The 10,009-nt window shown below is 31.6% G+C and overlaps 2 long non-coding RNA genes across 2 annotated transcripts; both read left to right on the top strand.

Moving 5' to 3' along the window:
• The first annotated feature begins 1,632 nt into the window (after positions 1 to 1,632).
• Positions 1,633 to 2,916, top strand: LOC128283644 (uncharacterized). The gene is made up of 2 exons (XR_008274041.1): positions 1,633 to 1,791; positions 2,708 to 2,916. It is a non-coding gene; the product is annotated as an uncharacterized LOC128283644 (long non-coding RNA).
• A 3,570-nt stretch (positions 2,917 to 6,486) lies between these two features.
• On the top strand, positions 6,487 to 7,488 carry LOC128283643 (uncharacterized). Its single transcript, XR_008274040.1, has 2 exons — positions 6,487 to 6,567; positions 7,129 to 7,488. It is a non-coding gene; the product is annotated as an uncharacterized LOC128283643 (long non-coding RNA).
• The last annotated feature ends 2,521 nt before the right edge of the window (positions 7,489 to 10,009 follow it).

Here is a 10,009-nt window from a genome sequence, read left to right as displayed (position 1 = left end):
TCCATTTTGAAGTATTTTGACACAAGACACACACTACTTTAAATGTTAAAAGAGACAAAAATTAAATAAATGATTAAAATAACTTTTTCTTATAAAGTTAAAGGGTCAATTAAGTTATTATACATTTTCTTTGTCACATATTTTATTTGGTTGTAGGAATATATTTGTTTTATTAATTTAATAAAATTTTTATTTCTTACAATTGATATAAATAATTATTATTAAAGATGATTTAAAATATAATATTTTAAAAGTAATAAAATTTCAAATCACATTTCAATAGTTTCAGTAAAGTTAAAATTGAAAAATCTAAAATCTAAAGTACAACGATTAACTAATGACGAAATTATACCTATTTTCTTATTTATGTATTATTTAAAATTATTAAATTTAAAAGAATCAAAATTATAGAAATATTTTTTTAGATTGCAGAAATTAAGCTAAATTTTGCTATTAGTCCTTGTACTTTGTGAAAGTTGGATTTAATCCATGTACTTTAATTTGATCATTTTCAATCCCTGTACTTTTTAAATTTTAAAATTTCAATCCTCATCAAATGATAAATTCATTAAATTCCGCTATTTCCAAAATCTGATGCATCAAACATATTATCCTATGTGTAATGCCATGGTAGCTTGTTATTTTCACATGTTATGCATTAAAAGTCCAATTAATTGAATAACGAATTTCATTTGTGTTAAGACTAAAATTTTCAAATTTGAAAAATATGAGGACTTAGAATGACCCAATTGGAGAATTTAGACTAAATCTACACTTGTATGCATAGTGTATGACTAGTAATGAAATTTAATCAAATGGATTTAACTGCTATTATTTGATTCAAAACTAAATTTCAATATTAAAAAAATACAGGGTCTCAATTTGATCAAACTAAATTACAAGATCTAAATCCACAACTTTTGCAAAGCACATATAATAATAACAAAGTTTAACCAAGAAATCATTAAAAATGGTATAAGAAATTAGTGACAAGTTTATTATGATTATTAATAAACTTATCAAGAAATCTACCTAATAATTGAATTTAAGTGTAATTTGCTTAATTTTTAAAAAAGAGTGTAATTCACTTATAACTACATGTGTGGCATGTTTAGGTAATCGTTGTAATTAGTGAATTCCACTAAGGCAACATTTAGAAAGTCACCTTGTAACGCCCCAATTTTCGGGAATCCTGTGAATGTTGGCATAGGTTTAATTATGTTAGTGGGCCTCTAGAAAGCCCAAGCTTAAGATAGAACCCGGCAATTTTAGTTAATTTTTGTTCCATAACAAAAAGGGGGTGAAATTATGAAATAGAACCTATGTGAAAATGTTTGAAAATGCTATAGGCTAAATTGAAGTGGTCAAATAAATAGGAGTGCAAAATAGGAGGATTTGCATTACAAACCTCCCATTTTACATGAAGTGGCCAACCATCATGTTGTTGTAGACAAAATGTACACTTGATATCCATAATTTATGGTACAAATTGATACAAATTGATAAAAGGTTAGGTAAATGTTCCATGATAATAGGTTAGGTAAATGTTCCATGATAATGGGTTAGGTAAATGTTTCATGATAATGGGTTAGGTAAATGTTTCATGATAAGAATTTCATTTCTTTTGTATTAAAGAATTAAATGGATGAAATATGAAGTTTTATTAAAAGAAAAAGGGGTGAAAAGAACAAAGTTTTGTCCATCTTTGTTCATCATAGCTGAAAGTTAGAGAAGAGAAAGGAGAGGAGAAAGCTCTTGAGTATTCGGTCATTAGGAGGAGGAAAATTGAAGGTAAGTTCTTGGTACCTTGCTTCTATTTTGAGGTTCATGAGTTCTTCTTGATTCTACCTTAACTCTTGAAGTATATTTTGATTTTTAGTTGTGTTGTGAGCATTTAGTCATGAATTAAGATGAAGGAAATGGTTGTTGTTTCATGTTCTTTTGATGAAAAATGGAAGATAGGTGAAGTTGAGCCAAACAAATGAGCATGCATGTGCCTTAGATGCTAAAGGGAAAAATCGGCTAACATGTTGTGCTTTAAAATGATGAAATGGAGATTATACTTAAGTAAAATCATAGATATGTGATGATTGATTGGTGATATACATGTTTAAATAACAAGCATGCAAGTTAGGTGTGAAAGAGTGATTTGGTAATAAATCTACTTGAGACAGCAGCAGTAACGTGACTTTGGAAAATCACCATAAATTGTGGGAGATGAGTTAGAAGCTGCATAAATTATGTAATTAAAGCTTATTGAGTCTAGTTTCTAATGAAATAAACAAGAACATATTTTGAATTCTGTACAATGAGAAATTTGATTCGTAATGAAGGGTGGTCAGATTAGTCAAACAGTGAAACATGGGAAACTTTGAGAAAAATCTGGTATTGATTGGCTAAACTAAAAATTATGAAAATTTTATGGATAGAAGATATATGAGTCTATTTTCAGGGAAAATTAACGGAACTTGATTTGGAGTTTCGTAGCTCCAGTTATAAATGATTTAGTGACTGTTGCTTAGGAAGACAGCTTGCAGTGAAATTATGAATATGTGGTAAACATTGACAAAAATTTGTTAATGAGTTGCTTATTGATTTCTTATAAGCTTACTATGATCTGTAGGTGTGGTTGGCTGAATATTGTAAGGGGTTAATACGTAGTTTGTATTTGAATAGTTAGATTAACATGTTAGTAATCCAATTGTAGGCGGTTCGTGTGTGGATCTCGTCAGCATATCGTCGCAAACAGGTGTGTAACTGACACCCTCTCATAGACTAGATTGGCAAAAGCCGAAAAGCCGAAATACCGAAAAGTCGGTATTTTGGGAATTTTCGAGTGTGCGAATGCTCGTAAAATAGTTAGGTTTGTATATTTGGTAATCTAAAGTAATAAACTGCAGCACGCGCGATTTCGTACATTTTGATAATTTGGGCTTAATGGGCCAAAGATCAGGTTCATGGGCCAACGGGCCCAATTCGGTAAGTATGCGCGGTAAGTGTTCTAATAGTACGTAAATAGTTAGGATATGCATGAAAACCCTAAAAGTAGCTAAATTACTATAATACCCCTATGTATGGAAAATTACTGTTATACCCCTAGGTGCAAAATTACCGTTATACCCCTAGGGTTAATTTTAACTGAAAAGCATGGCGATCTGATTCTGTATGATGTATGCCATGATTATATATCTGTTTCATGGGGACATGGGTTATATTATGGAGGAAGCGTTCTGGTGGCTATGCCACAAATATCTGATCTAGTGGCTCTGCCACATATATCTGTTCTGGTGGCCTTGCCACGATTATCTGTATCTGGTGACTCTGTCACATTATCTGTTCTGGCAGCCATGCTGCAAATTCTATGGTGTGTAGCGGTTGGGTGGGTCGACTTGTCTCCCCACACGGTGTAAGGTTGGTACGGGGGTGTATACGGTTGGATATGGTTGGGTTTCTGCATAAACATGTAATATCTGTTCTGTTCTGCTATGGGCCTATGGGCTTTATTCTGAATTCTGTTCTGGGCTAAGGCCAACTTATTCTATTTTTGTGGTTTGAGCTGATATAGGCTATGGTTGGGTTAATTTACACACTGAGTTTCCCCAAACTCACCCCTTTTATTTTCATCCACGCAGGAAATCCCCAACCATAGTGGGCTTGGAGCTGTGAGGGAATTCGGAATGGCCACCCGCTCAAAGTTTGATTTTCTTCCGTGAACTGAACATCCTTTTATTTACGTTTGAAGTTTTGGGTTTTTAAATGTAATAAGGCCGCTTAATTATTTTTGATGGTTTTAATATGTATTACTAAGATAGGTAATACTTATTTTAACTGTTGAAATTGGATAGCTTTAGGGCGCGTTTTCAAAAACAACAATTGATTTCAAAATAACACGACAACAAGCAAAGCTTCCGCAATGAAAGTATTTTCCAAAATTAATCACTTTTCCTAAAATGACTTAATCAAATCGGTTTCCTAGAAATATCCATGACGTTAAGGTGTGGCAATGGCAGATGCATGTCTAGGATTGGATCCAAGGAGCTTGGTACTTAGCAGTCCGATGGACTCACCACCTCTTTTCCGGTTTCCTACCTGGTGCACAGCTTCCATTCACTTTAACCCTTAATGAATTAATCTTTTGAACATCAAGTACAATTTTCTGGACTTAGAATGGAAATTTTTTTTTAACGTTTTTGATGTGGCATGCCGGATCCGGCCATAACTTCTGGGCCGGGTTTGGGGTGCTACACACCTAATAATTGGATTTAGGTATAATTGCTTGTAATTACACAATAGTGACATCTTCGGGTAACCATAGTGATTGGTGAGTTCCACTGAATTATGTGTAATTGGAACACCCCAACTACATTTTCCAATACCTATAGGGTGAGGTTTAGAGTAATTACACCCAAATCCAAATTTAAAAATAAATTTATACAAGTTATAAAAAGTATATTATAAGAATGAACACATATGAGTGTTTGAGATGAAAAGACAAAAATTATATTATAAATCCTAAAAAATCTATTATAAAAATAATTTATGTATTTTATAAGGTTATAAATAATTATATTATTTAAATCTTAAAAAATTTAAAGTGTTTGCTAAAAAGTTTATTATAAAAATGTTATAAAAGTGTTATGATATATTTATTTATAAGAAGTTATGATGAAGTATGGACATAACTTATTTATTTGTCCATACTATATATAATAAAACAAAATATTTATTCATAAATAAATATTATAATTTTTTATCATAACTTATTTATAGAACGACTTTCTAAAATTTTGACAAAAATTATATTATTTATAAGAAGTGTTTTAAAAGTTATGTGCAATTTATAGAGTTTTTTTATTATAAAAGTTAAATATTATAAATTTTATATTATTTTAAATCTAATTTACGTATTATAAAAAGGAACATAACTTAGCATAAAATTTTCTCCAGATTAACTTTATATAAGTTTTATAATTAAAGTTACAAATTATTTGGATTATGAACTCAAATATTATAAGGTTCAAGCTACATAAATAGAAAAGGTTTTCTTGCACCATAACATGGAATATGATGCCATTTGAGAGAATTGTGTGGAACCACGAGCACTATAGACAACTCATAAACTCTTTAATTTTAGACATTCAAAGCTTAGAAATGTGGTTGAGAAGATATTTGTTGTTCTAAATATATATATATATATATATATATATATATATATATCATATTAACATCATCTTAGTATAGTTAAAAAAATAATCATATTTTAATTTTATAACATATATTAAATATAATTTTATGTTATTTTATTAGTTTCATTTAAATAATCTGAAAATTTTATTAGTCGATATAATTTCTCAATACATTTTAACCTATTAAATATTTAACTAAATTACATAATTTTTTACAAATCTATTATTTATACATTGTCATAGACCAAGAGAAGATGACAAAGAATGTATATTTAATATTGAACACTAAAATGTTCGAGTAAATTGATAAAATTGAATATGATTTTTCTTCTTCTTAATTTTAATAATTGTAACAACCTGGTTTTAGCTAAATCGGAACAGTAGTTTTGGAATCACAAATCCTACATCAGAAATTTATTTTAATATTATTTTTGGTGTTTACAGCATGTGATTATATATGTGTGAAAGTTTCGTGTGATAATTTTATCGTTTGAGTGTTTAATTTGAGAAAAGGACTAAATCGTGTAAAATGCAAAAGTTGCATTCTACTTGATAAAAGTGCTTAGTTGCTATGATTTATTAAATGTGAGGCCCTTATGTTATTATACCATTGAGAGTAGAAATTGTCATAAATGGGCATTAAGTGGATGTTTTTATAATTGTTTCATTAAGGGTAAAATAGGTATTTAGCTATTAAATGTTATAATTTCATAAGACAAAAGGGTAATTCATATCATTATCATCATCCATAGCCAAGAATCAGCAAAATAAATAGGGTTTAGAGCTTTCATCCATTCGGCCCTTGTTCATCTTGATTGAGGTATGAAATTTGTTCGGTTTTTGATGATTTCTATGCTTTTGTGATCGTTGCTTTGAGTACTAGCTAGCCCATGTCTTAATTTTTGAAGTTTTTGATGATTTTATGAAGTTTTATTGATGAATGCTTGAGCTTTGTGATAGATGATGATGAAAAATGAATAATTGTGGTTAGTTTTGCAAGTTTTATAAAGAAATTTTTGGTGAAATTGCATAAAAGGGATTAATTTGTGAAAAGATGAAAATATGTGGTTAAATGTGTGAAATATTGTAAAATATGGGCTGCTGGGGGCACTATAGTAATTCGGATAAGCATAGGTCTTATTGAATTTTTGTGAATTTTGTGTATTTATGAAATAGGGGCTAAATTGTATAAATGTGAAACTTTAGGGGATAAAGTGCAAAAATGCCCAAATATGTGTTTGTGGACTAAATTGAATGTGTTGATAAATAAAAGAGTTAATTTTGAATGTATTTAGATCAAGAAAAGAGAAACCCGGACTTAGACCAATGCAAGAACAAAGTACTCGACTAATCGACTAGTTTTGTCGTTTTTACGTCCGAGGTAAGTTCGCACGTGATAGACATTGTTACAATTATGTTTATAATGCTTTAATATTGTATAAATTATATATATGAGACGATGGTTGTGTACGACGATGAATTGACTATGTTTGGCACTTAATGTGCATTTCTAGATAGCTTCGACTATATAAAGCACTTAGTGTGGGAATCGGAATAGCTTCGGCTATATATGGCACTTAGTGTGTGAGGTTGAGATAGCTTCAACTATGAAAGGCACTTAGTGTACGAGATTATAATAGTTTCGGCTATGCTTTAGCACTTAGTGTGCAAGATATCAAGTATTCGACAGTATCAAGTAAAGATATGAGTTTGATATAAATTTGTACAGGTATGTACATATAAAGCATGAAATCCAAATAGACGAATTTATGAACTTGTTCATAAAGACTAGACTAAGTATGAGGAAAGTTTGTTGGTCACCATGTTTTAGATATGAATTAGTTCAAATTGATGATTTGTATATTATGAACTGTTGAGTATATTTAGTATGAACTTACTAAGCTATGAAGCTTAATGTGTGTTATTTTTCTATATTTTGTAGAGAATCAAAGCTAACTCGGACTCAGGGATCGTTAGGAAACGTCATCACACTATCGATCATCTCGATGGTACTTTTGAAGCTTTGTATATATGGTATATGGCATGTATAGGCTAGTGTCATTTTGGTATATTTTGAGTCATAATATTAACCATGAGATTTGGCTTGTAAATGTTAATGTGTATGGCCATTTAAGTTGGCTTGAATTATGTGTTTGATAGATGTTATATGTGATGTATATAAGTTATAATGTGTTTTGGGATGTTTGCCATGGTTGTTATGGCTAAGTGATTAATCATTTGGATAGTTATTAGTTGATGTATTAATGCTTGAGGAATGGTAAATTTTGGTATGATTTATGGATGATGAATTGGTATGTTTGAGAAGCATGATTTGATTGATAGAAAGGTGAGAAATTCATTTAGGAGTTATGTGAGTTTAATGATTTGGCATGGTGATTTGGTAAGTTTTGAGTATGGAATTTAGTAGTTGAATTGATTGATGATAGATGGCATGATATGTGTGTGAATTGGCATGTTTTGGCTGCCTATATATGTGTTGAAATGATACCATTTTGATGGCTAGGTGTGCATGAGAAAAGGGCGGCAATTTGGCTTTACAAATGACCTATTTTTGTCCACACGAGCAGATACACGGGCGTGTGTCTCAGCCGTGTGCGACACACGGTCATGCTACACAGCTGTGTGTCCCCTCGGGTAGCCCTACGAATTATGTCAGTAAACCCTACAGTTTTGACATGGTTTAGACACACGGGTGTGTCTACTGGCCGTGTGTGTCACACGGGTTCACACACGGGCGTGTGACTGGCCGTGTGACATAAGTTAATATACCCTCTAAATGGCACATAGCCTAGCATACGGGCGTGTGTGGCCATTTCGAATGGTACACGGGCTAGACACACGGGCATGTGGTCGGCTGTGTGACCCAAGTCAGTAACCCCTCTAAATTTCACACAGCCTAGCACACGGACGTGTTCTTGGCCATATGGTGCAAGTCAGTATGTATGCCCTGTTTTCACACGGCCTATGTGTAACATATCGATTTTGGGCCTAGTCGGAACAGTGATTTCGGGACCACAAATTCGATGAAGAAAATTTTATTTTTATTATATTTTTGTGGTCTACGGTTTCGCAGAATGATTTCGTGAAAATTTCGTTTGAAAATTTTAACTTTCGGGCACTCAATTTAGTCAAAATGACTAAATTGTAAAAAGTGCAAAAGTTGAGTTCTAAATGTTATAAGTGTCAAATTGTTATGATTTTTTAAATTAAAGGTCCTTAAATGGTAATTAGACCATTAGTTAGTGATGGAAAAAAATAGACATGAAATGGGTGTACTAAAATATTTTTAAGTTAAGGGCATTTTGGTAAACTAATAATTAAAGGAATTAAAAAGTCAAAATTTGTCATCTTCTCCATGTACCAGCCGAAACACCCATGGAATCCATGGCTAGGGTTTGGTTCAAGCTTCCAAGCTTCATAGTAAGTGATCTTGAACCCCGTTTTTAATGTTCTTTACATTTTTGAAGTCCCGGTAACATGATCTACTCATTTCTACCATTATTTTGAGCTAGGGTTTATGTTTAAAAATTGACCCATATGTGACATGCATGCATTTTGATGTTTAATGGTAGAAAATGAGTATTGGGTGTTAAATAAATGACTTTTACTAAGCGATTTTCGTTGAAAACGTCCGAAAGGACCGTTTTGTAAAAGTTGTAAAAATGGTATAAAAGGATGTTATGATGAGAATTGAAGTTTGCTATAGTTAAAAAAATGGTTTGACTAGGCCTATAGAGTGGGAAAATTGAATAAAAATCATTTTACGAGCCTAAGGGAAAAAGTGTAATTTCAAAAAAGTTTAGGAGAAAAAATATAATTTTCCAAAAATATGATTTTGGGTTAATTTGAATAATGTGAGTCCTAAATATGCTATATTTGAAATGATAGATCAAGGAAATAGAGATTCGGGCTTAAATCGAGGAAAATACAAGTTTTGGACTAAAATAGTAATTTTACTGTTTCTGTATTCGAGGTAAGTTCGTGTGATTTAATAAGCATATTATTAATGTTATTATTGTTATACATGAAATATATATTACTATGATTGTATTGAATTTGACCTTAATGGACATTTGATGGAAATTGACATTTTAAATGAAATGAATAAGTTTGTATGAAAACTAGGTGATATGTTATTTTTATTGTATGGACTGATGCCCAAATAAACATGAAAATATGTTGAATTGAAGGCACATTGCATAATCATCAATGCATATTGATATACTTGATGAAAAGAGAAAATCCTGGTTGAATAAAAAGGGATATCTGATGGATAAATCATTGTTTACATGACATGAGATCATGCATGTGTTGCAGAAAAGGATTTAACCCGGACGGGTAATCCGTTGATCTCAATATAGAAAAGATCTAGCCCATACGGGTGTTCCTTATGTGATCAAGCCTCCCGAAGAATATGTGTGCTGAAATGAATTTAGCCCGGACAGATAATCCGATTAGGATCTAAATTTAGCCTAGATTGGTAATTCAGATCCGAGCTCATTAGAGCACATGTCCTTGTAAGGGATTTAGCCTGGACTGGTAATCCCGGCGTCTACTCTATGAGTTAAACTATGGGGGATTTAATGTGGACTGGTACTCCCGCCGTAAGTTGCGAGGTTCGTAGGAGTGCGTACTTGAAATGATCACTTGTACGAATTGACAGTAAATGGAATAACCATCGAGATTCCAAGAAATTCAACGGGATTAATATGAGAAAGGAATTAAAAGTTCTTGCCATGATATACTCAATTATGTACATATGATACTAATATCATGCATATGATTGTCATGTTTGAATGAGC

The sequence above is a fragment of the Gossypium arboreum genome, chromosome 11, assembly GCF_025698485.1.
Source record: "Gossypium arboreum isolate Shixiya-1 chromosome 11, ASM2569848v2, whole genome shotgun sequence".
Classification (NCBI taxonomy): Eukaryota; Viridiplantae; Streptophyta; class Magnoliopsida; order Malvales; family Malvaceae; genus Gossypium; species Gossypium arboreum.
The sequence above is the reverse complement of the archived record's forward strand: the minus strand, read 5'-3'. Positions and strand labels throughout refer to the sequence as shown.